The sequence below is a fragment of the Pristiophorus japonicus genome, chromosome 8, assembly GCF_044704955.1.
Source record: "Pristiophorus japonicus isolate sPriJap1 chromosome 8, sPriJap1.hap1, whole genome shotgun sequence".
Lineage (NCBI taxonomy): Eukaryota > Metazoa > Chordata > Chondrichthyes > Pristiophoridae > Pristiophorus > Pristiophorus japonicus.
This window is the reverse complement of record NC_091984.1, coordinates 228,468,518-228,496,046: the sequence shown is the minus strand read 5'-3', so window position 1 is coordinate 228,496,046 and position 27,529 is coordinate 228,468,518.

Here is a 27,529-nt window from a genome sequence, read left to right as displayed (position 1 = left end):
CAGGAGGCCAAAATTATTGCTGATTGACGCACAGCTACGGACATATACAAAGGAGATCATTCCGGTGCTAGGCAGCGCCACGGTAGTCGTGACCCACAAAGATTCGGAGAACAGGTTGCCACTCTGGATTGTCCCAGGGGACGGTCCCGCACTACTGGGGAGGAGTTGGCTTGATGTCATGAACTGGAAATGGGGTGATGTCAATGCAATTTCTTCTGTGGAGCGAGTATCATATTCACAGGTCCTGGACAAATTTGACTGATTATTTCAACCCGGCATCAGCACTTTCATGGACCCGGACGCCAGGCCAGTACACCACAAGGCCAGAGCGGTGCCTTACGTGATGCGGGAAAAGATAGAATGCGAACTGGACTGTCTGCTGAGGGAAGGCATCATCTCGCCAGTAGAATTCAGTGACTGGGCGAGCCCGATCGTGCCGGTGCTCAAGGAGGATGGGTCGGTCAGGATATGTGGCGATTACAAGGCCACCATCAATGGGGTGTCACTCCAAGACCAGTACCCGCTACCGAGAGCGGAGGACTTCTTTGCGACGCTATCCGGTGGCAAACTTTTTTCAAAATTGGATCTGACCTCAGCTTACATGACCCAGGAGCCGGCGAGTGAGTCAAAGAAGCTGACCACCATCACGACACACAAGGGGCTGTTTGAGTACAAAAGATGTCCGTTCGGGATTTGTTTGGCCGCCGCGATCTTTCAGCGAAATAGGGAAAGCCTCCTCAAGTCGATTCCAAGGACGGTGTTTTTCAAGACATCCTCATCACGGGTCGCAATATCGAAGAATACCTCCACAACCTGGAGGAGGTGCTACGCAGACTGGACCGGGTAGGGCTGCAACTGAAAAAGGCGAAGTGCGTCTTCTTAGCTCCAGAGGTAGAATTCCTGGGGAGGAGGGTAGCAGCAGACGGGATCAGACCTACTGCGTCCAAAACGGAAGCGATCCAGAGAGCATCCAGACCCCGTAACACGACAGAGCTGCGTTCATTCCTGGGGCTCCTGAACTATTTTGGTAACTTTCTTCCCAAATTGAGCATGCTGTTAGAGCCGCTACATGTGCTCCTACGCAAAGGTCGCGATTGGGTCTGGGGGGACAGCCAGGAAAGAGCTTTTGATAGAGCACGCAATTTGTTATGCTCCAACAAACTGTTAACGTTATATGACCCGTGTAAGAAACTTGTTTTAACGTGCGATGCGTCGTCCTATGGGGTCGGGTGTGTGTTGCAGCATTAGAATGTCAATGTTCAGTTACAGCCAGTAGCTTATGCCTCCAGAAGTCTGTCCCAGGTAGAAAGGGGCTACGGGATGGTAGAAAAGAAAGCACTAGCATGTGTATATGCAGTAAAAAAAATACCTGTTCGGCAAGAAATTTGAGCTGGAGACAGATCACAAACCCCTAACGTCCTTTTTGGCCAACAACAAGGCAATAAATGCAAATGCATTGGCCCGCATACAGAAATGGGCACTCACGTTAGCCGCCTATGACTACACAATTCGGCACAGACCGGGCACTGAAAACTGCGCCGATGCACTCAGCAGGCTCCCACTAGCCACCACTGAGGGGGCAACTGAGCATGATGCTGAGATGGTCATGGCTGTTGAAGCTTTCAAAAGCGAAGGCTCACCTGTGACAGCCCGTCAGATTAAAGTCTGGACAAATAAAGACTCGCTACTGTCTTTAGTTAAGAAATGTGTCCTGAATGGGGACTGGGCAGCCACATACGGGGCATGCCCTGAGGAATTTAAACCATTTCATAGGCGCAAGGATGAACTCTCGATTCAGGCCGATTACCTACTGTGGGGAAACCGAGTAGACATGCCCCAGAAGGGCAGAGAGGTGTTTATCAGAGAACTTCACAATGAGCGTCCGGGCATTGTCATGATGAAGGCAATTGCCAGGTCACACGTTTGGTGGCCAGGTATAGATGCAGACCTGGAACTTTGTGTTCGCAGGTGCAACACGTGTGCTCAGCTGGGCAATGCACCCAGGGAAGCCCCCCTTAGCCCCTGGTCCTGGTCCGCCAAGCCATGGTCACGCATCCATGTGGACTATGCAGGTCCTTTCATGGGAAAAATGTTTTTGGTTGTAGTAGACGCCTACTCCAAATGGATCGAGTGTGGACATTCTCAATTCAAGCACATCCTCTGCCACGGTAGAAAGTCTACAGGCAGTGTTCACTGCCCATGGACTACCGGATGTCTTGGTCAGCAACAATGGCCTGTGCTTCACAAGCACTGAATTCCAGGACTTCATGGCAGGCTATGGAATCAACCATGTCAGAACGGCACCGTTCAAGCCGGCCTCAAACGGCCAGGCGGAACGAGCAGTACAGATAATCAAACAGGGGATGCTCAGAATCCAAGGGAGGTTCCCTACAAAGCCACTTATCACGCCTCCTGTTGGCCAATCGATCCCGATCACACTCGCTCACAGGAGTTCCACCCGCAGAGCTGCTAATGAAAAGGACACTCAAAACCAGGTTATCCCTTATATACCCTACTATGAAAGAAATTTTTGAGAGCAGGCATCGGTCACAATGTGACTACCATGACAGGAATGCGAGGGCGTGATGTATTGATGTCAATGATCCTGTTTTTGTCCTTAATTACACTGCAGGGCCCAAATGGCTTGCAGGCACTGTGATTGCCAAAGAGGAGAATAGGGTTTTGGTAGTTAAACTTACCAATGGACAAATCTTCCACAAACACATGGATCAAACTAAAAGGAGGTTCAGCAACTCCATAGAAGAAGCAGAGGAAGAACTCGACATAGGGGTTACTCCACCACAGGGGACTGAACACTGGAATCAAGTGGAGGAGAGCCCAGTCACTGTGGGCAGTCCGGACAGGCCTGAGGCACTGCAAACAGCAGACACTAACTGCGCAGATAGCTGTTAACGGATATGATGTAATTGGGATTACGGAGACATGGTTCCAGGGTGACCAAGGCTGGGAACTCAACATCCAAGGGTGTTCAGGAAGGATAGACAGAAAGGAAAAGGAGGTGGGGTAGCGTTACTGGCTAAAGAGGAGATTAACGCAATAGTAAGGAAGGACATTAGCTTGGATGATGTGGAATCTGTACAAGTAGAGCTGCGGAACACCAAAGGGCAGAAAACGCTCGTGGGAGTTGTGTTCAGACCACCAAACAATTGTAGTGAGGTTGGGGATGGCATCAAACAGGAAATTAGGGATGCGTGCAATAAAGGTACAGCAGTTATCATGGGTGACTTTAATCTACATATAGATTGGTCGAACCAAACTGGTAGCAATACGATGGAGAAAGATTTCCTGGAGTGTATTAGGAATGGTTTTCTAGACCAATATGTCGAGGAACCAACTAGAGAGCTGACCATCCGAGACTGGATGTTGTGTAATGAGAGAGTATTCATTAGCAATTTTGTTGTGCAAGGCACCTTGAGGAAGAGTGACCATAATATGGTAGAATTCTTCATTAAGATGGAGAGTGACACAGTTAATTCAGAGACTAGGGTCCTGAACTTAAGGAAAGGTAACTTCGATGGTATGAGACGTGAATTGGCTAGGACAGACTGGCGAATGATACTTAAAGGGTTGACGGTGGATAGGCAATGGCAAACATTTAAAGATCACATGGATGAACTTCAACAATTGTACATTCCTGTCTGGAGTAAAAATAAAACTGGGAAGGTGCCTCAACCGTGGCTAACAAGGGAAATTAGGGATAGTATTAAATCCAAGGAACAGGCATGTAAATTGGCCAGAAAAAGCATCAAACCTGAGGACTGGGAGAAATTTAGAATTCAGCAGAGGAGGACAAAGGCTTTAATTAGGAAGGGGAAAATAGAGTATGAGTGTAAGCTTGCAGGGAACATAAAAACTGACTGTAAAAGCTTCTATAGATATGTGAAGAGGAAAAGATTAGTGAAAACAAATGTAGGTCCCTTGCAGTCAGAATCAGGTGAATTTATAATGGGGAACAAGGAAATTGCAGATCAATTGAACAAATACTTTGGTTCTGTCTTCACTAAGGAAGACATAAATAATCTTCCGGAAATACTAGGGGACCGACGGTCTAGCGAGAAGGAGGAACTGAAGGAAAACCTTATTAGCCAGGAAATTGTGTTAGGGAAATTAATGAGATTGAAGGCCGATAAATCCCTCGGGCCTGATAGTCTGCATCCCAGAGTACTTAAGGAAGTGGCCCTAGAAATAGTGGACGCATTGGTGGTCATTTTCCAACATTCTATAGACTCGGGATCAGTTCCTATGGACTGGAGGGTAGCTAATGTAACCCCACATTTTAAAAAAGGAGAGAGAGAAAAGAAGGAATTATAGACGGGTTAGCCTGACATCAGTAGTGGGGAAAATGTTGGAATCAATTATTAAAGATATAATAGCAGCACATTTAGAATGCAGTGACAGGATCGGTCCAAGTCAACATGGATTTATGAAAGTGAAATCATGCTCGACAAATCTTCTGGAATTTTTTGAGGATGTAACTAATAGAGTGGACAAGGGAGAACCAGTGGATGTGGTGTATTTGGACTTTCAAGGTCCCACACACGAGATTGGTGTGCAAAATCAAAGCGCATGATATTGGGGGTAATGTACTGACGTGGATAGAGAACTGGTTGGCAGACAGGAAGCAAAGAGTAGGAATAAACGGGTCCTTTTCAGAAAGGCAGCCAGTGACTAGTGGGGTACCGCAAGGTTCAGTGATGGGACCCCAGCTATTTACAATATACATTAATGATTTAGGTGAAGGAATTAAATGTAATATCTCGAAGTTTGCAGATGACACTAAGCTAGGTGGCAGTGTGAGCTGTGAGGAGGATGCTAAGAGGCTGCAGGTTAGGTGAGTGGGTAAATACATGGCAGATGCAGTATAATGTGGATAATGTGAGGTTATCTACTTTGGTGGCAAAAACTGGAAGGCAGAATATTATCTGAATGGTGACAGATTAGGAAAAGGGGAGTTTTAACGAGACCTGGGTGTCATGGTACATCAGTCACTGAAAGTTGACATGCAGGTACAACAGGCGGTGAAGAAGGCAAATGGTATGTTGGCCTTCATAGCTAGGGGTTTTGAGTATAGGAGCAGGGAGGTCTTACTGCAGTTGTACAGGGCCTTGGTGAGGCCTCACCTGGAATATTGTGTTCAGTTTTGGTCTCCTAATCTGAGGAAGGACGTTCTTGCTATTGAGGGAGTGCAGGTAATGTTGACCAGACTGATTCCCGGGATGGCAGGACTGACATGTGAAGAAACATTGGATCGACTAGGCTTATATTCACTGGAATTTAGAAGAATGAGAGGGGATCTCATAGAAACATATAAAATTCTGACGGGACTGGACAGGTTAGAGGCAGGAAGAATGTTCCCGATGTTGGGGAAGTCCAGAACCAGGAGTCACAGTCTGAGGATAAAGGGGTAAGCCATTTAGGACCGAGATGAGGAGTAACTTCTTCACTCAGAGAATTGTGAACCTGTGGAATTCTCTACCACGGAAAGTTGTTGAGGCCAGTTCGTTAGATATATTCAAATGAGAGTTATTTGTGGCCCTTACAGCTAAAGGGATCAAGGGGTATGGAGAGAAAGCAGGAATGCAGTACTGAAGTTGCATGATCAGCCATGATCATATTGAATGGTGGTGCAGGCTCGAAGGGCCGAATGGCCAACTCCTGCATCTATTTTGTATGTTTCTATGACTGTCCCTCCAGACTCACCAGCAACAACTCTTGGGAGAGAAATCGGCCATTCCGGTACACTCCTGCCCAAAGCAGGAGGTTTGTGAACCCTAACCATTGCTGCATGACCGGCTACTTGATAGAAATTGAACCACACATGTTTTTTTTTCTTCTGTTAATGTATTTTTGATAAGGCTGTTAAAAAAAAAGCACACAGGATCGTTGATCTTATAACTGGAGCCAAAAAATTCCAAGGGGGAGATGAGGAAGCATTTATTTACGCAGCAAGTTGGTGTGATCTGGAATGCGCTGCCTGAAAGGGCGCTGGAAGCAAATTCAATAGTAACTTTCGAAAGGGAATTGAATAAATACTTGAAAAGGAGAAATTTGCGAAGTGTGTGGGGAAAGAGCAGGGGGAGTGGGACTAATTGGATTGTTATTTCAAAGAAAAGGCACAGACATGATGGGCTGAATGGCCTCCTTCAGTGCTGCCTGATTGTACAATAAAAAGCAGAAAAAAATTCCATTGCTAAAACAAGACTGTAACGCAATAAAGTTCCAGGATACCTCTAACATTTGTGGGTTTTGTGTGACTTTAATCAGAATACTGTGATTTAAGGATTAGCTGTACCTTTGAAAAGCAGTTCCAGGGCTGGAAATTCCTCTCGCCCTGTTCGGGGCAGATAATTCGAATGGGCTAAATGGCCCTCTTTTTGTAATGCAAGATTCTATCGTCATCATGTGCCCATTATCCTTGTCCTACACACAACCTTCAAGCTCCAATGCTTTGTTTGTAATCTTAATGTTAGCAGAAATAATTAAAATTTACCAACGCCTGCCATGATGTCCCTGTTTATTAATTTAACTTATTTTCTCAACACGTCGCCCCTCTCATTGCACTGACGTGCTATAATTATATTTTTCCTCGTCTCCGCTTCTCCTTTCCCCTTGGATGCAGGTTTAAATATTTCCATATGGGAGTAAATTGGATTTTTTATTCCGATCCTCGTGTCTGTTTTACTTTTGTTTCTCTCTTCTCAGCAGTCCGTGCCCAGCATCGCCCCCAATTTACAGCTGAACTATCTAATCATACGAACAGATTTGCACACTCTGTCAAGTTCACCGTGCTGCTGGCTACCCTGATAAATTATAATCACCGTTCCCTCCACACCGACTCCAACAGAGCAACTTCCAATTTCTTCCTTCTGTTTCTCTTGATGGGCTACAGGATTCAAGGCTTGCAATCTGAAATCTTGTATACCGTGTAATGAAAATATCGGTGGCCATTTGTGAAGATTTATATTTAGTCGCTATGCTTTAGTATGTGTCCCCCTCCGACCCCACCCCCGTCGCCTTGACACGGTGCAAAAACTAAAAGAAAATCAGACTTGCATTTATATAGCGCATTTTACAATCACCGGACGTCCCAAAGCGCTTCACGGCCAATTAATTACTTTTGAAGTGTAGACACTGCTGCAATGTGGGAAACGCAGCAGTCCATTTGCGCACAGAAATCTCCCACAAACAGCAATGTGATAATGACCAGATAATGGTTTTATTAAAGTGATGTTGATTGGGGGATAAATATTGTCCAGGTGACCGGGGATAATTCATCTGCTCTTCTCTGAAATAGTGCCATGGGACCTTTTACTTCCGCCCGAGAGATCGGACGGGGCCTCGGTCTCACGTCTCATCCAAAGGATGGGCACCACCGACAGTGCAGCACTCGCTCAAGTCTCTGGAGCGGGACTTGAACCTACAACCTTCTGACTCAGAGGCAAAAGTGCTACCCACTGAGCCACGGCTGACACAAACAACACACACTTCTTCATTTAAACGGAGAAAAATTGCAAAGTGCTTCAGTACGGAGGGACCTGGGAGTCCTTGTGCATGAAACACAAAAGGTTAGTATGCAGGTACAGCAAGTAATCAGGAAGGCAAATGGAATGTTGGCCTTTATTGCAAGGGGGATGGAGTATAAACGCAGAGAAGTCCTGCTACAACTGTACAGGGTATTGGTGAGGCCACACCTGGAGTACTGCGTACAGTTTTGGTCTCCATATTTGAGGAAGGATATACTCGCATTGGAGGCTGTTCAGAGAAGGTTCGCTTGGTTGATTGCGGAGATGAGGGGGTTGACTTATGAAGATAGGTTGAGTAGGTTGGGCCTCTACACATTGGAGTTCAGAAGAATGAGAGGTGATCTTATCGGAACATATAAGATAATGAGGGGGCTCGACAAGGTGGATGCAGAGAGGATATTTCCACTCATAGGGGAAACTAAAACTAGGGGACATAGTCTCAGAATAAGGGGTCGCCCATTTAAAACTGAAATGAGGAGGAATTTCTTCTCTCAAAGGGTTGTAAGTCTATGGAATTTTCTGCCCCAGAGAGTTGTGGAGGCTGGGTCATTGAATATATTTAAGGCGGAGATACAGATTTTTGAACAATAAGGGAGTCAAGGGATATGGGGAGTGGGCGGGGAAGTGGAGTTGATTCCATGATCAGATCAGCCATGATCTTATTGAATAGCGGAGCCTACTCCTGCTCCTATTTCTGATGTTCTTATGTTCAAAGAAGAGAAAAAAATTGCCCCTTTTCTTAAAAGGAGTGTTACCGCCCCTCAGAGGCAGTGATGGGGTGGAATGGCCTTTTCGCCGCGTCCCATCTTTCCCGCCCCACCCGGTGCGCCGATCCCTTCCCGCCCGGCACTGACTCCTTACACGGGGCACGAAGCTGCCGGTGACTGGGCAGTGCGGGCGCCCTTAAAGGGAAGGGAGAACTGCCGTGGCCGCCATGGTTTTAATTGTCGGACAACTCCCGAGTCGGTCCGACAATGCTGGCCGCTGGCTCGGCCGGCCTGCCAACAGGCAGCCCGACACGCACTCTTGGGTGCCAGGCCACTGGCCTGAACCTACCCCACCCTGGTGCTAAATCTTCCGTTAATTCAAATTATCCGTCCCAAATGGGGCGAAGGGCAATTTCAGCCCCAGAATCTTTTACAGCAATTAACAAACCCGAATGCATTTGCTATTCTTCCTGGTGTATATTGTGAGTTGAGCATTGGTGCAAAATCATTTCTGCTTAGCAACACCACTAAACCTGCAGTGTATGTCCAGAGTCAGTGCCTACCGTGACACCAGAGCCAAGCAGGGTGCGACTACCTAAAAGACAATGACTTATTCTTACTTGGGCTTGACATTGCACAGAGCGTAAATCCAATGAAGAGCCGAGTCTGGTTTATAAAGTGTTCAAGAGGACAAGTAGCAGCTGTTGGTCGCTCTTCAAACTAACTTGATCTTAACAAATTGCATTTATCTAGCACCTTTAACATAGTAAAAATGTCCCAAGATGCTTCACCGGAGCGAATATCAAACAAAATTTGACACCACCGAGCCACATAAGGAGATCTTAGGGCAGGTGACCAAAAGCTTGGTCAGAGAGGTAGGTTTTAAGGAGCATCTTAAAGGAGGAGAGGTGCAGAGGCGGAGAGGTTTAGAGAGGGTGCTCCAGAGCTTGGGGCCTAGGCAGCTGAAGGCACGGCCACCAATGGTGGAGTGATTAAAATCGGGGATGCTCAAGAGGCCAGAGTTGGAGGAGCGCAGAAATCCTGGAGGGTTGTGGAGATGGGGGAGATTTCAAAGATAGGGAGGGGCGAGGCCGTGGAAGGAAAGGAACAAAAGGGATTGCTGGACCAAGAGCAATTAAATACAATAACTTTCAAATAGATCTGTTCTAATGACTAATTTTGAATGTTATAGCAGAGAAATGTACGATTATGGCACTGGGTGGTCAATGGGTTAAAACACTGACCTTTCACCTCTGGGAGCGAGTTTTGAGTTTCAAGCAGACTTTATTTGCTGGATGACAAAGGTCATGAGCAACATTTCTAACACTGTGTCGACAGATGCGCCGAGGATTAAATGCAAGATTTTTTTTTCTCCACTCTTCAATACCTCTTACTGTTTCTCGACTATTTGTGTGTCGAAAAAAAAAATAATAATCTTGTCAAGTGCTAGCCATGGGCACAATGCAAATAAAGTAACCTTGCAAGGAGGAAACTAGTGTAATTAGCATCATTATCCAGAGACGGCAGAAACGGCTGCAGTCTCCTCCCTTGGGAAGAGCTTTAATTGGCTATTAGGGGTGGGTGGCCATAAAACTCGAGGCCATTGCTTTTTTCTGCGCAGAATGCGGAGAATAATATAACGCTCCCTTGACAATTGCAAGGATAGGCAAGCTGAATATTCGTGCTTTACCTTTAACCCCCTCATCAACACATTGGGCTTCTGTACATGGGGGTAATCACGGGAATTTCTTTGCCAGCTTTGTTCAGTACTGAAAGATTGCTATCGCACTCTTCACGTGCTATTAGCTCTTCATATTAGGAGGAGGAAACAATAGATGTCGAGCAGGAGGGGAAAGACAAAAATGAAGAGGAATTGCAGGGGTGGGGTGGTGGGGGGTTGGAGGACAAAGGCAGAGAAGTGTTCAGCAGAATGAGAGGGGATCTCATAGAAACGTTTAAAATTCTGACGGGTTTAGACAGGTTAGATGCAGGAAGAATGTTCCCGATGTTGGGGAAGTCCAGAACCAGGGGTCACAGTCTAAGGATAAGGGGTAAGCCATTTAGGACCGAGATGAGGAGAAACTTCTTCACCCAGAGAGTGGTGAACCTGTGGAATTCTCTACCACAGAAAGTTGTTGAGGCCAATTCACTAAATATATTCAAAAAGGAGTTAGATGTAGTCCTTACTACTAGGGGGATCAAGGGGTATGGCGAGAAAGCAGGAATGGGGTACTGAAGTTGCATGTTCAGCCATGATCATATTGAATGGTGGTGCAGGCTCGAAGGGCCGAATGGCCTACTCCTGCACCTATTTTCAATGTTTCTATGAGAGGTGATCTTATTGAAACATAAGATTCTGAGGGGGCTTGACAGGGTAGATACAGAGAGGATGTTTCCACTCAAGAAACTAGAACTAGGGGGCATAGTTTCAGAATAAGGGGCCGCCCTTTTAAGACAGAGATGAGGAGGAATTTCTTCTCTCAGAGGGTTGTAAGTCTGTGGAATTCTCTGCCCCAGACAGCTGTGGAGGCAGGGTCATTGAATATATTTAAGGTGGAGATAGACAGATTTTTGAAGGATAAGGGAGTTAAGGGTTATGGGGAGCGGGCCGGGAAGTGGAGTTGAGCCCAGGGTCAGATCAGCCATGGTCTTATTGAATGGCGGAGCAGGCTCAAGGGGTCAAATGGCCTCCTCCTGCTTCTTATGTTCTTATCAGTTGGGGTTAGGGAGCAGTAGATGGTAATCAGCAGGAGGTTCCTTGGCCTCATTTGACCAGAAGCCACAAGGCTTCATAGGATCTGGAGTCAACATTGGGATTACATCCACCCAACTGTATACCACTCTTAATGAATAGAACTCGCTGCCTGGAAGAGTGGTGGATGCAGAAACCCTCACCACTTTTAAGAGATGGTTGGATGGGCACTTAAAGTGCAGTAACCTGCAGGGTTACGGACCTAGAGCTGGTAATTGGGATTAGACTGGATGGCCTTTTGTTGGAAGGCGCAAAAAAAATAGTAAGTACTGCAGGGTGATCTCCTGGACGAGTTTCGATCACATGGATGGGTCGGAGAAGAATTTTCCCAGATTTTTTCTCCCAAAATTGGCCTGGGTTTTTATCTAGTTTTTGCCTCTCCCAGGAGATCACATCCGGTTGGGGTGGAGTGTAGAATGTTTCAGTATAAGGGGGTGTCACAGTTGTGTGAGGCGGACTGGTTGGGCTGGGTGCTCTTTACCTTTCCGCCATTGTTCATAGGTTTATATGTAACCTTCAGGGCTGCTGACCGAGGGCCGTGTGGCTCTTTGTCGGCCGCGTGGACACGATGGGCCAAAATGGCCTCCTTCTGCGCCGTAAATTTCTATGTTTCTAATAGGAATATTTAAGGATAGAGAGAGCAAGCAGGAAAATGCCATTGGGAATAGTCTAGTTATCTTGTCTGGGCAAAAAATACCAGGACATACTCTAATTGGTCCACATAGCGCTTTCTGTAGCTTGCCATAATTCTCGGTGAGCAGTAATCATTCCACATATTAGGGATTTAAGTTATGATGAAAGGTTATGGAAATTGGTTTGCTTTCTCTGGAAAGGAATAAACTTCAAAGTGATTCAAGTCGTTAAAGCTCTCAAGATTATGAAAAGAAGACTTGCATTTATATAGCACCTTTCACCACCACCAGACATCCCAAAGCACTTATCAGCTGATGAAGCATTTTTTGGAGCGTAGTCACTGTTGTAATGTAGGAAATGCGGCAGCCGATTTGTGCACAGCAAGCTCCCACAATCAGCAATGTGATAACGACCAGATAAATCTATTTTAGTGAAGTTGATTGAGGGTTAAATATTAACCAGGAATAACTCCCCTGCTCTTTTTTGAAATAGTGCCGTAGGATCTGTTTATATTGACCAGGGAGAGCATCAGTTTAACACCTCACCCGAAAAACAGCACCTCTGACACGCAGCGCTCTCTCAGTACTGCAGTTTACATTTTGCGTGCTCCAAGTCTCTGGAGTGGGACTTGAACCCACAACCTCTTGACTCAGAGGCAAGTGTGCCACCCATTGAGCCACAGCTGACACTGTGGGGGTTTGAAAAAATGAATGTAGGCATTTGCTGAAGGGTTCTTAAGCAGGGCTTAAAACTCAAAAAAATAAGTAGTTAGAAGGGACATCAGATGGAACTTTCTCAGCTGCAGGGTAATAGAGTTGTGGAATAAGTCACCAGGGAAAGGCACTAAATCGGACCGTATAAATGGATTTAAAAGGCAATTAGATGGAGTTTATGAAGAGAAAATGGACAAGAATATGATGAGGTGGTGGGTTTGATCTAATAAAAAGGAGATGGATGTGTTTATGTCTCTCATTATCGCCTCCTTTTATCTTGCACCATTATCACTTCTGTCATTTAATCATCACCTGTCTTCCACCTATTCACAGAACTTATATTTTTTCTCCTCCCTAAAAGCTGTTCATGGAGAACATCTCCGGGATCTGACGAAAGGTCACCGGCCCGCAACATTAACCCTATCACCCTCTCTCCCCAAATGCTGCCGAGTCTTTTTCCAGCCTTTACCGTGCTTATTCCCCATTTCCCTGCGTCTGCGGTATGTTGCCCCTTGGTCTGTTCAGTCTCTGGTCTGTGCTGCGTTAGCTCAGCCCAGACAGGGCAGCGATGGTGGGAGGGGGGGGGCGGGGTGGTTGCTGGGTTGGTGAGGGCCCTGGGACCCCAGCTATTTACAATATACATTAACGATTTAGATGAAGGAATAGAGTGTAATATGTCCAAGTTTGCAGATGACACTAAACTGGGTGGCGGTGTGAGCTGTGAGGAGGATGCTAAGAGGCTGCAGGGTGACTTGGACAGGTTAGGTGAGTGGGCAAATGCATGGCAGATGCAGTATAATGTGGATAAAGGCGAGGTTATCCACTTTGGGGGCAAAAACACAAAGGCAGAATATTATCTGAATGGCGGCAGATTAGGAAAAGGAGAGGTGCAATGAGACCTGGGTGTCATGGTACATCAGTCATTGAAAGTTGGCATACAGGTACAGCAGGTGGTGAAGGCAGCAAAAGGCATGTTGGCCTTCATAGCTAGGGGTTTTGAGTATAGGAACAGGGAGGTCTTACTGCAGTTGTACAGGGCCTTGGTGAGGCCACACCTGGAATAGTGTGCTCTGTTTTGGTCTCCTAATCTGAGGAAGGACGTTCTTGCTATTGAGGGAGTGCAGCGAAGGTTCACCAGACAGATTCCCGGGATGGCTGGACTGACATATGAAGAGAGACTGGATCGACTGGGCCTTTATTCACTGGAGTTTAGAAGGATGAGAGGGGATCTCAAAGAAACATATAAAATTCTGATGGGTTTAGACAGGTTCGATGCAGGAAGAATGTTCCCGATGTTGGGGAAGTCCAGACCCAGGGGACACAGTCTAAGGATAAGGGATAAGCCATTTAGGACTGAGATGAGGAGAAACATCTTCACCCAGAGAGATGTTAACCTGTGGAATTCCCTACCGCAAAGAGTTGTTGATGCCAGTTCATGGGATATATTCAAGAGGGAGTTAGATGTGGCCCTTACAGCTAAAGGGATCAAGGGGTATGGAGAGAAAGCAGGAAAGGGGTACTGAGGTAAATGATCAGTCATGATCTTATTGAATGGTGGTGTGGGCTAGAAGGGCCGAATTTTCTATGTTTCTATGTTCCCACATTAGATAGCTGTCCAGCAATCCTAACCTGGTGAAAAGTGTGCATGCAAGGGTGTAGGGGGAACGGTGGGATTGGGCGAAACGTTGATGCCGCCACAGTTGAATAATCTGCCGCCGCTCACTGCTTTGGCTCTGACGCCAAGTACGGCTGCTTGGATGAGGTGCAGGTGGTGACCAGCAACTGTGGAACTTTATCCTCGGCAGGGATTTCACGTCATCAGGATAGGAAGAGAGAGGGGAGGGCAGAGATTTGGAAGAAACAGTAAAGATCGCCTCCTAAGCGCACGCCAGTTTCCAACCCATGAATCTTCGGGCCGCTGCGTTTTTACATTGTGCTAAACCTATATAAAAATGTAGTTCGGCCCCAGCTGGAGTATTGTGTCCAATTCCGGGCCCCGCACTTTATAGGGGACACGAAGGTACATAAGAGATTTACCAGCTGCGTGGATAGACTGGAGAAGCTGGGGTTGTTCTCCTTCGAACAGAGAAGGCTGAGGGGAGATTTAATAGAGGTGTTTAAAATCATGAAGTGTTTAGGTAGAGTAAATAAAAAGAAACTGTTTCCAATGGCAGAAGAGTTGATAACCAGAGGACATGGATTTAAGTTGCAAAAGAACAAGAGGCGACATGAGGAAAAACATTTTGATGCAACGAGTAGTTAGGATTTGGAATGCATTGTCTGATAGGGTGGTGGACACAGATTCAATAGTAGCCTTCAAAAGGGAATTGGATAAATACTCAGTGAACAATAATTGCAGGGATCTGGGGAAAGAGCGGGGGAGCGGGACTAACTGGATTGCTCTGCGAAAGAGCCAGTGCAGACTAGATGGGCTGAATGGCCTCCTTCTCTGCTGTAATATTCTAAGATTCTATAATTTGGTGAATGCATAGCTAAACAACCAACAACTTGTATTTATATAGCACCTTTAACATAAGAACATAAGAAATAGGAGTAGGCCACCTGGCCCCTCGAGCCTGCTCCGCCATTCAATAAAATAATGGCTGATCTGATCATGGACTCAGCTCCACTTCCCCGCCCGCTCCCCATAACCCTTTATTCCCTTATCGCTCAAAAATCTATCGCTGCCTTAAATATATTCAATGACCCAGCATCCAAAGCTCTCTGGGGCAGTGAATTCCATAGATTTACAACCCTCTGAGAGAAGAAATTCCTCCTCATCTCAGTTTTAAATGGGCAGCCCCTTATTCTGAGACTATGTCCCCTAGTTTTAGTTTCCCCCATGAGTGGAAATATCCTCCCTGCATCCAGCTTGCCGAGCCCCCTCATTACCTTATATGTTTCAATAAGATCACCTCTCATTCTTCTGAACTCCAATATGTATAGGCCCAACCTACTCAACCTATCTTCATAAGTCAACCCCCTCATCTCCGGAATCAATCTAGCAAACCTTCTCTGAACAGCCTCCAATGCAAGTATATGCAATTTTACACAGTAAAATGTCCTAAGGCGCTTCACAGGAGCATTCCAAGATAAAACAATTTGACCCCGAGCTACATGAGGAGAAATTAGATCAGATGACCAAAAGCTTGGTCAAAGAGGTAGGTTTTAAGGAGCGTCTTAAAGGAGGAAAGAGAGATTGATGTTTCGGGAGGGAATTCCAGAGCTTGGGGCCTCAGCAACAGAAGGCACGGCCACCAATGGTTGAGCGATTATAATCAGGGATGCTCAAGAGGGCAGAATTAGAGGAATGCAGACATCTCGGGGGAGTTGTGGGGCTGGGAGAGAGATTACAGAGAAACCATAGGTTCATAATGGGGAAAGAACAGGAGAATAGGACGATTGCTGTTCAAAAGAGGCTCGATGGGCCGAATGGCCTTCTGTTCTGCACTATTCTAGGATTCTATGAATACTGCGCTGTTGCTAACACTGAGATTAATGTCAGTAAGCGAATCGTGCCCTCAGTGATAGGAGGTCTCCTGCGAGCATGGAACTTTGTGCATTCGGGGCCACCATTCAGTCTCAAAGGCATCCCACTGCCTGCAGAGCGAGGACGCCAGATCCCAGAATCACCACCCACGCGTGCACTCTTGCGGGATCCTGGAGCGACTTATTTCAAGTGGCAAGTCATTTCGTTTTTAAATACAAGTGGAAGAAAAAAGATGCAACCTCTTTGCCAGTCACGCTGCAAAACAAACTAATACCGGCCCGCTTTGTAGCAGTGGCAATCAATGTGACTGGATTTCTCAACAACATTAACAAAAAAAAAATACCTTCACGAGCCTGACCTTGTCAATACCATGAATTTCAAACAACAGTCCCTGAAATCCTTTTTCCGCTGACCTATGGGAACCAGAAAAAGGTTTCACACTGCCATTATTTGCTGAAAGGCTCCAGCATTTACTGAGACTGATCTCAATTCACCTCTTTGTTTTGTCTAGTTGATGTAAAGAGGCCTCCGACCTCTCTGATCTCCTCCAATTCGGGCCTCTTAAACATCCCCAATTTTCATCGCTCCACAATTGGCAGCCACGCCTTCAGCTGCCTGGGCCCTAAGCTCTGGAATTCCCTCCTTAAACCTCTCTATCCTCCTTTAAGACGCTCCTTAAAACCTACCTCTTTGACCAAGCTTCCGGTCATCTGCCCCCAAATCCCCTCATACAGCTCGGTCAAATTTTGTTTGATAATCACTCCTGTGAAGCGCCTTGGGACATTTTACTACGTTAAAGGCGCTTTATAAATGCAAGTTGTTGTTGTAATTATCTTGTATACTGACGAACATGGCTGTTACAGACATGACCCCCCCCTCCCCCCGCACACTCAAGTTTAACCCTTTAAAAACTAAATAAAATGATGCGGTGAAATCTGTTCGGATGATGAGTTTCTACCATTAATCGATCTTTTATCAGGACATTACCAGAACTGAGAAGTTATACCCATCAGGAAAGATTGAACAATCTCGGGCTCTTTACAAGAAGGCTGAGGAAGTGACCCGAGAGAGGTCTTCAAGATTATGAAAGGGTTTGATTGGCTAGACGCAGGGAAGATATTTCCACTTGGGAGGGAGACAAAAAGTAGAGGCTATAAATATAAGATAGTCATTAATAAATCTAATGCGGAACTCAGGAGAAACTTTGTTACTCAGTGTTGTGAGAATGTGGAACTCGCGACCACAGGGAGTGGTTGAGGCGAATAGCGTAGATGCCTTTAAGGGGAAGCTAGATAAGCATATGAGGGAGGAAGGAATAGAAGTCATGGGCGACTTTAATCTACATATAGATTGGGCTAACCAAACTGGTAGCAATGCGGTGGAGGAGGATTTCCTGCAGTGTATTAGGGATGGTTTTCTAGACCAATATGTTGAGGAATCAACTAAAGGGCTGGCCATCCTAGACTGGGTGTTGTGTAATGAGAAAGGACTAATTAGCAATCTTGTTGTGCGAGGCCCCTTGGGGAAGAGTGACCATAATATGGTAGAATTCTTTATTAAGATGGAGAGTGACACAGTTAATTCAGGGACGAGGGTCCTGAACTTAAGGAAAGGTAACTTCGATAGTATGAGACGTGAATTGGCTAGAATAGGCTGGCGAATGATACTTAAAGGGTTGACGGTTGATAGGCAATGGCAAACATTTAAAGATCACATGGATGAACTTCAATAATTGTACATCCCTGTCTGGAGTAAAAATAAAATGTGGAAGGTGGCTCAACCGTGGCTAACAAGGGAAATTAAGGATAGTGTTAAATCCAAGAAAGAGGCATATAAATTGGCCAGAAAAAGCAGCAAACCTGAGGACTGGGAGAATTTTATAATTCAGCAGAGGAGGACAAAGGGTTTAATTAGGAGGGGGAAAATAGAGTATGAGAGGAAGATTGCTGGGAACATAAAAACTGACTGCAAAAGCTTCTATAGATATGTGAAGAGAAAAAGATTAGTGAAGACAAACGTAGGTCCCTTGCAGTCAGATTTAGGTGAATTTATAATGGGGAACAAAGAAATGGCAGACCAATTGAGCAAATACTTCGGTTCTGTCTTCACGAAGGAAGACACAAATAACCTTCCGGAAAATACTAGGGGACCAAAGGTCTAGTGAGAAGGAGGAACTGAAGGATATCCTTATTAGGTGGGAAATTGTGTTAGGGAAATTCATGGGATTGAAGGCCGATAAATCCTCGAGGCCTGATAGTCTGCATCCCAGAGTACTTAAGGAAGTGGCCCTAGAAATAGTGGATGCATTGGTGATCATTTTCCAACAGTCTATTGACTCTGGATCAGTTCCGATGAACTGGAGGGTAGCTAATGTAACACCACTTTTTAAGAATGGAGGGAGAGAGAAAGCAGGTAATTATAGATGGGTTAGCCTGACATCAGTAGTGGGGAAAATGTTGGAATCAATTATTAAAGATGAAATAGCAGCACATTTGGAAAGCAGTGACAGGATCGGTCCAAGTCAACATGAATTTATGAAAGGAAAATCATGCTTGACAAATCTTCTAGAATTTTTTGAGGATGTAGCTGGTAGAGTGGACAAGGGAGAAACAGTGGATGTGGACTTTCAAAAGGCTTTTGACAAGGTCCCACACAAGAGATTAGTGTGCAAAATTAAAGCACATGGTATTGGGGGTAATGTACTGATGTGGATAGAGAACTGGTTGGCAAACAGGAAGCAGAGAGTCGGGATAAACGGGTCCTTTTCAGAATGGCAGGCAGTGACTAGTGGGGTACCGCACGGCTGGGACCCCAGATATTTACAATATACATTAATGATTTAGATGAAGGAATTGAGGGTAAAATCTCCAAGTTTGCAGATGACACTAAGCTGGGTGGTGGTGTGAGCTGTGAGGAGGATGCTAAGAGACTGCAGAATGAATTGGACAGGTTAATGAGTGGGTAAATGCATGGCAGATGCAGTATAATGTGGATAAATGTGAGGTCATCCACTTTGGTGGCAAAAACACGAAGGCAGAATATTACCTGAATGGCGGCAGATTAGGAAAAGGGGAGGTGCAACGAGACCTGGGTGTCATGGTACATCAGTCATTGAAAGTTGGCATGCAGGTACAGCAGGCGGTGAAGGCGGCAAATGTTATTTTGGCCTTCATAGCGAGGGGATTTGAGTATAGGAGCAGGGAGGTCTTACTGCAGGGCCTTGGTGAGGCCTCACCTGGAATATTGTGTTCAGTTTTGGTCTCCTAATCTGAGGAAGGATGTGCTTGCTATTGAGGGAGTGCAGCAAAGGTTCACCAGACTGATTCCAGGGATGGCAGGACTGGATCGACTGGGCCTGTATTCACTAGAGTTCAAAAGGATGAAAGTGGATCTCATAGAAACATATAAAATTCTGACGGGACTGGACAGGTTAGACGCATGTTCCCGATGTTGGGGAAATCCAGGAACAGGGGTCACAATCTAAGATTAAGGGGTAAGCCATTTAGGACTGAGATGAGGAGTAACTTCTTCACTCAGAGAGTTGTTAACCTGTGGAATTCCCTACCACAGAGAGTTGTTGAAGCCAGCTCATTGGATATATTCAAGAGGGAGTTAGATATGGCCCTTACGGCTAAAGAGATCAGGGGGTATGGAGAGAAAGCAGGAAAGGGGTACTGAGGTGAATGATCAGCCATGATCTTATTGAATGGTGGTGCAGGCTCGAAGGGCCAAATGGCCTACTCCTGCACCTATTTTCTATGTTTCTATGTTTCTATGCTATGCTGATAGAGTGAGATGTATATGGGGTGGGCAGAGGCTCGTGTGGAGCACAAACCCCAGCAGGGTCCCGTTGGGCCGAATGGCCGGTTTCTGTGCTGTAAATAGTATGCAATTTTGTTCCCAGTTCAGATTACAACCCTTTTTTTTTATTTGTGTGAGATGTTATCCTGGAAGCGCAGGAGAAATATGTGGTAATGTTGTCTGAAATGTGATTTAACCTTAATTAGGTTTGGCTGATTTAATAGTAGTTACCACAGGCCTCAGGCCTCACTAACAAGAGCAGTTTGCAATGGCAGCTGCAGCTTTTCAGCTTTCATTAGCCGCGTTGAGTTCTCCCGAGACTAATCCCTGCTCATCTTCCTGGATATTGCTCACACCTTCACTCCGGCTCTCAAACAAGTAGTCGTCGACGGAACAGAAAGCTCATCTAATTGGCCCCGAGCTCCGCTGCGGTAGCCTCCCCATCAACATCCCCCTGGCGTGCGAACACCAGTGGCCCAGAACTCAGACATTCCACGGGGCTGTGGTTCCCGGCCGGGCCCCTTCAACCTCCCGCCGACACACTGCGCGGCCACCAGGCGAGACGGCATTAAAAACCCTCCCGGCTTCAGCCACGCGCTGTTCATCGCTAGTAATTGGTAGAAGGTTTAGAGGAGATTTGAGGAGCAATGTTTTCATGCAGAGGGCTGTGGGGATCTGGGTGGGAGAGGCAGAAACCCTCATCACATTTAAAAAGTACCTGGATATGCACCTGAAGAGCCGTAACGTGCGGGGCTACGGACCAAGAGCTGGAAAGTGGGATTAGGCTGGGTAGCCCCTTGTTGGCTGGCTTGGACACGATGGGCCAAAATGGTGCTGTAAACTTCTATGATTCTATGAAAAAAGTGTGATTAATTGAGAGAGATTTAAAACGGCCATTGAATTGGCCTATTTCAGCGGCTCCCTCCGAAGAAGTAATTATGTGTTGGTCCCTCAGAGGGAACCTGTGTGGATGTGACAATAAATGTCCAGGCCTGGGTTGGAAGGAATTGAATGCCATAAAGACTTGAAAGAATTCATGGCGCTAATCCATCAAGCTTTTATAAGACAAAACGGATCTTTTCTTTCAAAATTGGCAATTATTCTTCGCATTTCTTTGATTGCTCCCCAACTAATTTACCTTCAGTCACTTGCAGTACAGCTTTGCAAATATCCTTCCTTGGCAGATTGAGTGGTCTGTGGCAACTGCCCACTTCATTGCTTTCTCTTGTCTCCCGTAAGCTGGTAATGGTAACATTCATCACAATATTGCTGTTTTTGTTTTTTAGTCCGAGAGCAGTGCTCCACTTGTTAACCATCCAAACTCCATTTCCACAGAACAGTAACAATGGAAATGCTTAGAGAAAGTGATGAGGACTCAGGAATGTGCCAATCAGGGAGTCCCATGGTGGGCAGGTCTCGGGAGTGTGTGCACAGTAATCTGTGGTTCAGGCAGCATGGCCTTTGTTGGGAGCAACGTGGGGGAGAAGAGGGTGGAGTGACTGGGTGAGAAAAGGCCATCACGCTCCCACGGAAACAAACCACCTTCGCCTCGGAGTCAGAAGGTTGTGGGTTCAAGTCCCACGCCAGGGACTTGAGCACAAAATCCAGGCGGACACTCCAGTGCAGTGGTGAAGGAGCGCTACACTGTCGGAGGTGCCATCTTTTGGATGAGACATTAAACCGAGGCCCCGTCTGCTCTCAGGTGAATGTAAAAGATCTCATGGCACTATATCGAAGAAGAGCAGGGGAATTATCCCCAGGGTCTTGGCCAATACTTATCTCTCAATCAATATCACGAAAAACAGATTATCCGGTTATTATCACATTGCTGTTTGTGGGAGCTTGCTGTGCGCAAATTGGCTGCCGCCATTTCCCACATTACAACAGTGACTACACTTCAACAAAATACTTCAATGGCTGTAAAGTGCTTTGGGATGTCCTGGGGTCATGAAAGGTGTTATATAAATGCAAGTCTTTCTTTCTTGACAAGAAAATCAAGGGAGAGCAAAAGGTCATTCAGCCCAACTATCTTCTACTGCTCGAACCAATCCAATTTGGCAACCAATGATATTTGGCCTTCACGCCTACTGGCGAAACTTCAACCCATTTTTGGGCACAACATTAACACACACGGGGTGTGGGGGTGGGGTGTGAGGGGTGGGAAGCGAGTGAAAACTGGGGTTGAAACCTTCCCACTGGGTTCTAGCATTGAAGCACTGACCACACTTGATCAGCTAAATTGGGCGGGCCACATCGTCCGCATGCCAGGCACAAGGCTCCCAAAGCAAGCGCTCTACTCGGAACTCCTTCAGGGCAAGCGAGCCAAAGGTGGGCAGAGGAAACGTTACCAGGACACCCTCAAAGCCTCCCTGATAAAGCGCAACATCCCCACCGACACCTGGGAATCCCTGGCCAAAGACCGTCCTAAGTGGAGGAAGAGCATCCGGGAGGGCGCTGAGCACCTCGAGTCTCGTCGGCGAGAGCATGCAGAAACCAAGCGCAGGCAGCGGAAGGAGCGTGCGGCAAACCAGACTCCCCACCCACCCTTTCCCTCAACCACTGTCTGTCCCACCTGTGACAGGGACTGTGGTTCTCATATTGAACTGTTCAGTCACCTAAGGACTCATTTTTAAGAGTGGAAGCAAGTCTTCCTCGATTCCGAGGGACTGCCTATGATGATGATGATGATGGACTGGGTTCTGCTCTTCCCTGAGCACTTTGAGGAATTCCAACCTGATTCTTCGACCCACCCACTGAGCCACCTCGGCCGTTGCTGGGGGGAGCGGGACACACCTCATCCGGCTGGGGTGATGGGCGGGGGCCTCAGGAAAGTTCAGGGATTGTTTAGGGAAGGGGCGGCCCGCAGGTTTAACGTGGAGCTGGAAGGAGCACACAGAGGCAAGTATTTCCTTACACTTTTGGTGAAGGCCTCCAGTGGTCCCTGAAGGACTGCAGGTTAGACCTCCTATGGGCCTGGTAATTAATCCTGGACACAGCAGGCATTGGGTCAGGGCAAACCAATATCCCGCTTCAGTCCTAAAACAAGCCACTTACTAGAATATTCAAGAGGCCGAATGCCTATTTTAGGCGGCCACCAGGAATACCTATACAGCCCAAAAAACAACATTTATATAGCGCTTTTCATGACCACCGGACGTCTCAAAACACTTTACAGCCAATGAAGTACTTGGAGTGTAGTCACTGTTGTAATGTGAGATATGCAGCAGCTAATTTGCAGACAGCAAGCTCCCACAAATAGCAACATGTTAATGACCAGATAATCTGTTTTTATGATGTTGATTGAGGGATAAATATTGGCCAGGACACTGATGATAACTCCACTGCTCTTCTTCAAAATAGTGACATGGTATCTTTTATGTCCACTTAAGAGAGCAGACAGGGCCTCGGTTTAATATCTCATCAGAAAGACGACATATCTCCGACAGTCAAACACTCCCTCAGCACTGCACTGAAGTGTCAACTTAGATCGTGTGTGCTTAAGTCCTTGGAGTGGAACTTGAACCCACAACCTCCTAGACTCAGAGGTGAGAGTGCTACCCACTGAGCCACAGCTGACACAGGCATCAAATGTGTGTCCAACGCTGTTTGCTGTGAGGTTGTCCCATTAAATTGGACCTCCTTGCACCTGTTTTGGGCCTGTAAAATGAGTAGGCCCAAGTAGATCCAATTTCACCCCCCACACTTTCCATCAGGATCGTTGGATAATGATGAACAGCAGGAACCCTAGCTGATCTGTTTCCCCTTTGTAGCCGAGAAACATTTGCGATTAATTGTAGTGTTCTTGCTCCCCTGAGATTTGTTAACACGGTACAGACCACGGACTCGCATTTAATTTAAAGCCAAGTCATAAGACCGGGAGATAAACAAGCCAAGGGTGAGCGAAAGCCAAAGCTGTTCCTCCTACATCTCAGCCAACCTAGCATCCACATGCATTTCAACTCCTTGAATGTCTCAGACTCCACCTCCTCCTCACCCGATATATTTCAAATATTTATCATCCTTTAAGTAAAGAATGTATCTAAGACCTATATTGAATTGACTTCTCACTCATGCTAATTTAGACCCTATTGCTCTGCCTCACCTTATCTGTACCATTTAGTACTGTATACAACACAGTGAGGTCCAACATTAACCATCTCTCTATACTACAGTGATTAAATGTTTCTCATTTTCCCCTCGCAGTTCATGCCCCTTACAATTATCATTCTGGTTACTATTATCCACACCTAGTTCAATGCACACAATTCCCCTTTAAGAACATGAAAATGGTGAGCACGTCAATGACGTCGTCAACCGACCCTCAGAAACAGATGGTGCTTCTAATGCTAGAGTTGCACAGCGATCAATTCAAAGTTCGCTAAATCCACTCAATACTCTCCACAAAGTCACCACTTAAGCTAGACGTCAGACTCACGTGTGCATACTTAGGCTTGGTGACCTAGCCACTGAAAAGTACCCCGTCTGAATCTTCCAACTGATCTGGGATGAAGAGGTGGCTCCTCTAGAGTTGAAGAATGTGTCAGTTCATCACATTATGCAGATGTGAGGACGGTCGTTTTGACCGCAGACCGCCTGGCCAAGTTTTCATGCTGCCTGCTTTATGAACGGGGTTCAACAGCGACACAAGGGGAAATCAGGAAGAGTGGCTAGTAATGGAGTGATGACTGGGGCTTCCTCAGTCACGAATGGAATTAAACAAAGATTGGTCTGTTCTTCTCTGACATGTGAAGGAGGCCATACTCAACAACAACTTGTATTCATATAGCGCTTTTAACATAGTGAAACATCCCAAGGTGCTTCACAGAAGTATTATGACATAAAGACATTATGACACCGAACCACATAAGTTGAAATTAGCGCAGGTGACCAAAAGCTTGGTCAAAAAGGTATGTTTTAAGGAGCATCTTGAAGGAGGAAAGAGAGGTAGAGAGGTGGAGAGGTTTAGGCAGGGAGTTCCAGAGCTTGGGGCCCAGGCAACAGAAGGCACGTCCACCAATGGTTGAGCGATTATAATCAGGGATGCTCAAGAGGGCAGAATTAGAGGAGCGCAGACATCTCGGGGTGTTGTGGGGCTGGAGGAGATTACAGAGATAGGGAGGGGCGAGGCCATGGAGGGATTTGAAAATAAGGATGAGAATTTTGAAATTGAGGCATTGCTTAACCGGGAGCCAATGTAGGTCAGCGAGCACAGGGGTGATGGGTGAGCGGGACTTGGTGCGACTCAGGGCAGGGGTCAGCGAGCGCAGGGGTGATGGGTGAGCGGGACTTGGTGCGACTCAGGGCATGGGTCAGCGAGCACAGGGGTGATGGGTGAGCGGGACTTGCTAGAAGGTATGTACATCGAGTTTGGGACAGATGAATACCTCTTTGATCAAGCTTTTGGTCATCTGCGCTAACTTCTACTTATGTGGCTCGGTTTCTGTCCTCATGTATGTACATTCTGTTTGTAGCCACCAGATGGCGTCATTGTTGGAGGCCACTGAGCAGCACACACATGGTGCTGCTCTGGTATAAAAGGCCAGCCATTTTGTGAGTCAGGCACTTTGGGCCGTAATAAAGCAGAGCCAAGGGTGTACCTTGTTCAGTTAAACAGTACTCAGTTTGTACCTTTATTGCATACATAACAGTTTCAAATTTTCTATCTGATAATATTCCTGTGAAGCACCTTGGGACATTTCACTACGTTAAAGGGTTGTAAATCTCTGGAATTCGCTGCCCCAGAGAGCTGTGGAGACTGGGTCATTGAATATATTTAAAGGTGGAGATAGACAGATTTTTGAGTGATAAGGGAGTCAAGGGTTATGGGGAGCGGGCAGGGAAGTGGAATTGAATCCATGATCAGATCAGCCATGAGCTTATTGAATGGCGGAGCAGGCTCGAGGGGCCAAATGGTCTACTCCGGCTCCTATTTCTTATGTTCTCATGTTCTCATGAATACAATTTGTTGTAGAACGTCGAGTGTAGCTGCTGCTGTAAGTTGTGACGAGCCCGTGTCCCACTGCACTCTCAGTCAACTCCCCGCCTTTCACATTCTGTCGAGGACTACGTGCGGGGCAGTTATTGAGCGGTCAGCTTTTGGAGGGTGCGTCAGCATACCTTTGTTTTCTCGTGGGTCAGCCTTTGATCATTTTCCAGCTCGGGCCACGTGGTCGCTTTACCTCCCTCTACTGAAGGAAGAAAGCATGCGAAGCAACTAATATCCCGAGAAGAACCCTCAATCTCCCTTCTCAACACATATCGATCCAGCTCCTTCTAAACGAGTCAATTGACCTTGAATCAACTGCCATGTCTGGGAGGCTGATCGGTGCATTCAATATCCTGTGGGAGGAGAAAGCACATTTGTCCGATCTCTAAACTTGTGAATTTTGTACTGGTGTCCTCTTATTTTATATTCATTAGCCAAATTAAACAGCTTTAATCACATGAATGCCTTCCATTATTTTAAAGACCTGCTTCACTTTTCTTTCCTCCAGCAAAAATAAGTTTTTTTTTCAGACCCTAGTCCTTAACGCCTAGATGCATCCGACTTGTGCTTCTTCCCACCCGATCTAAAGCAGCTATAGTCTTGTAAGAACATAAGAAATAAGAGCCATTTGACCTACAAATTTGCTTTCCTCCCACAGCCATTCAATAAGACCACAGCTCTCTCAAGTGGACGTAAAAGATCCCACAGCACTATTGAAGAAGAGCAGGGGGAGTTATTCCCTGGTGTCCTGGGTCAATATTTATCCCTCAATCAACATCACTAAAACAGATTATCTGGGCATTATCACACTTTGCTATATAAATGCCAGTCTATTTTCCTTCCTGTCCCTTCCCATCTCAACAAACATTCCACCCCACATGAGCGAGTTTTGAAAGTGTTCCAAAGCTACACTGTGGAGGTTGTTCTTGATAAATTGAACAACCCAAGATTATCTGGAGAATGCTCCTGAGTTAACTAACCAGTCGTCGAGCCCCAGACATCCCGTCGCTCGGCGATAAATAGACAAGGCCGTGCTGTTTACTGGTGCACAAAAGCCAGATTATTGCAACAACAAATGTGGGCCAGAAATAACTCGATGTGTGAAATTTGTGCCAGGTTAAAGTACACACCAGTGCTGATATTTCCCTCCCCACCCCCGTCAAGACACTAAAGCCACTTTCAAAAGTAATGCAGAGCGGTTGTTGAGCCAATTATATCTCACAGGATATACGGCACAGAAACAGGCCATTCGGCCCAACCAGTCCATGCCGGTGTTTATGCTCCACTCGAGCCTCCTCCTGTCTTTCCTATCAGCATAACCCTCTATTCCCTTTGCTGTGTATGCAATAACTCAATAGACTCAACACTGTAAACTCCGAACAGGTACAAACCTGGCTCCACTTTATTAGGACCCAAAGTGATTACATTACAAGATGGCTGGCCTTTTATACCTGGGCCGCGCACACGTACGCACAGCCCGATGACCTCCAACAGTGGCACCACCTGGTGGCTAGTAAATCCAAGCAGACATACATGACACCCTTCTCCCTCATATGCTCCCCTTAAATGCATCGATACTATTCGCCTCAACCACTCCCTGTGGTAACAAGTTCCACATTCTCACCACTCTTTGGAAAAAAAAGTTTCTTCTGAATTCCCTATTGGATTTCTTAGTGACTATCTTATATTGATGGCCTCTAGTTATGCTCTTCCCCACAAGTGGAAACATTCTCTGTGTGTCCACTCTACCACAACCTTCCAGAAATTTAGAAACCTCGATTCGGTCTCTCCTCAGCTTTCTTTTTTTGCCATGAGAAAAGAGACCCAGCCTGTTCATCCTTTCCTGATATGTATACCCTCGCATTTCCAGTATCACCCTTGTGAATCTTCTTGGCACCCTCTG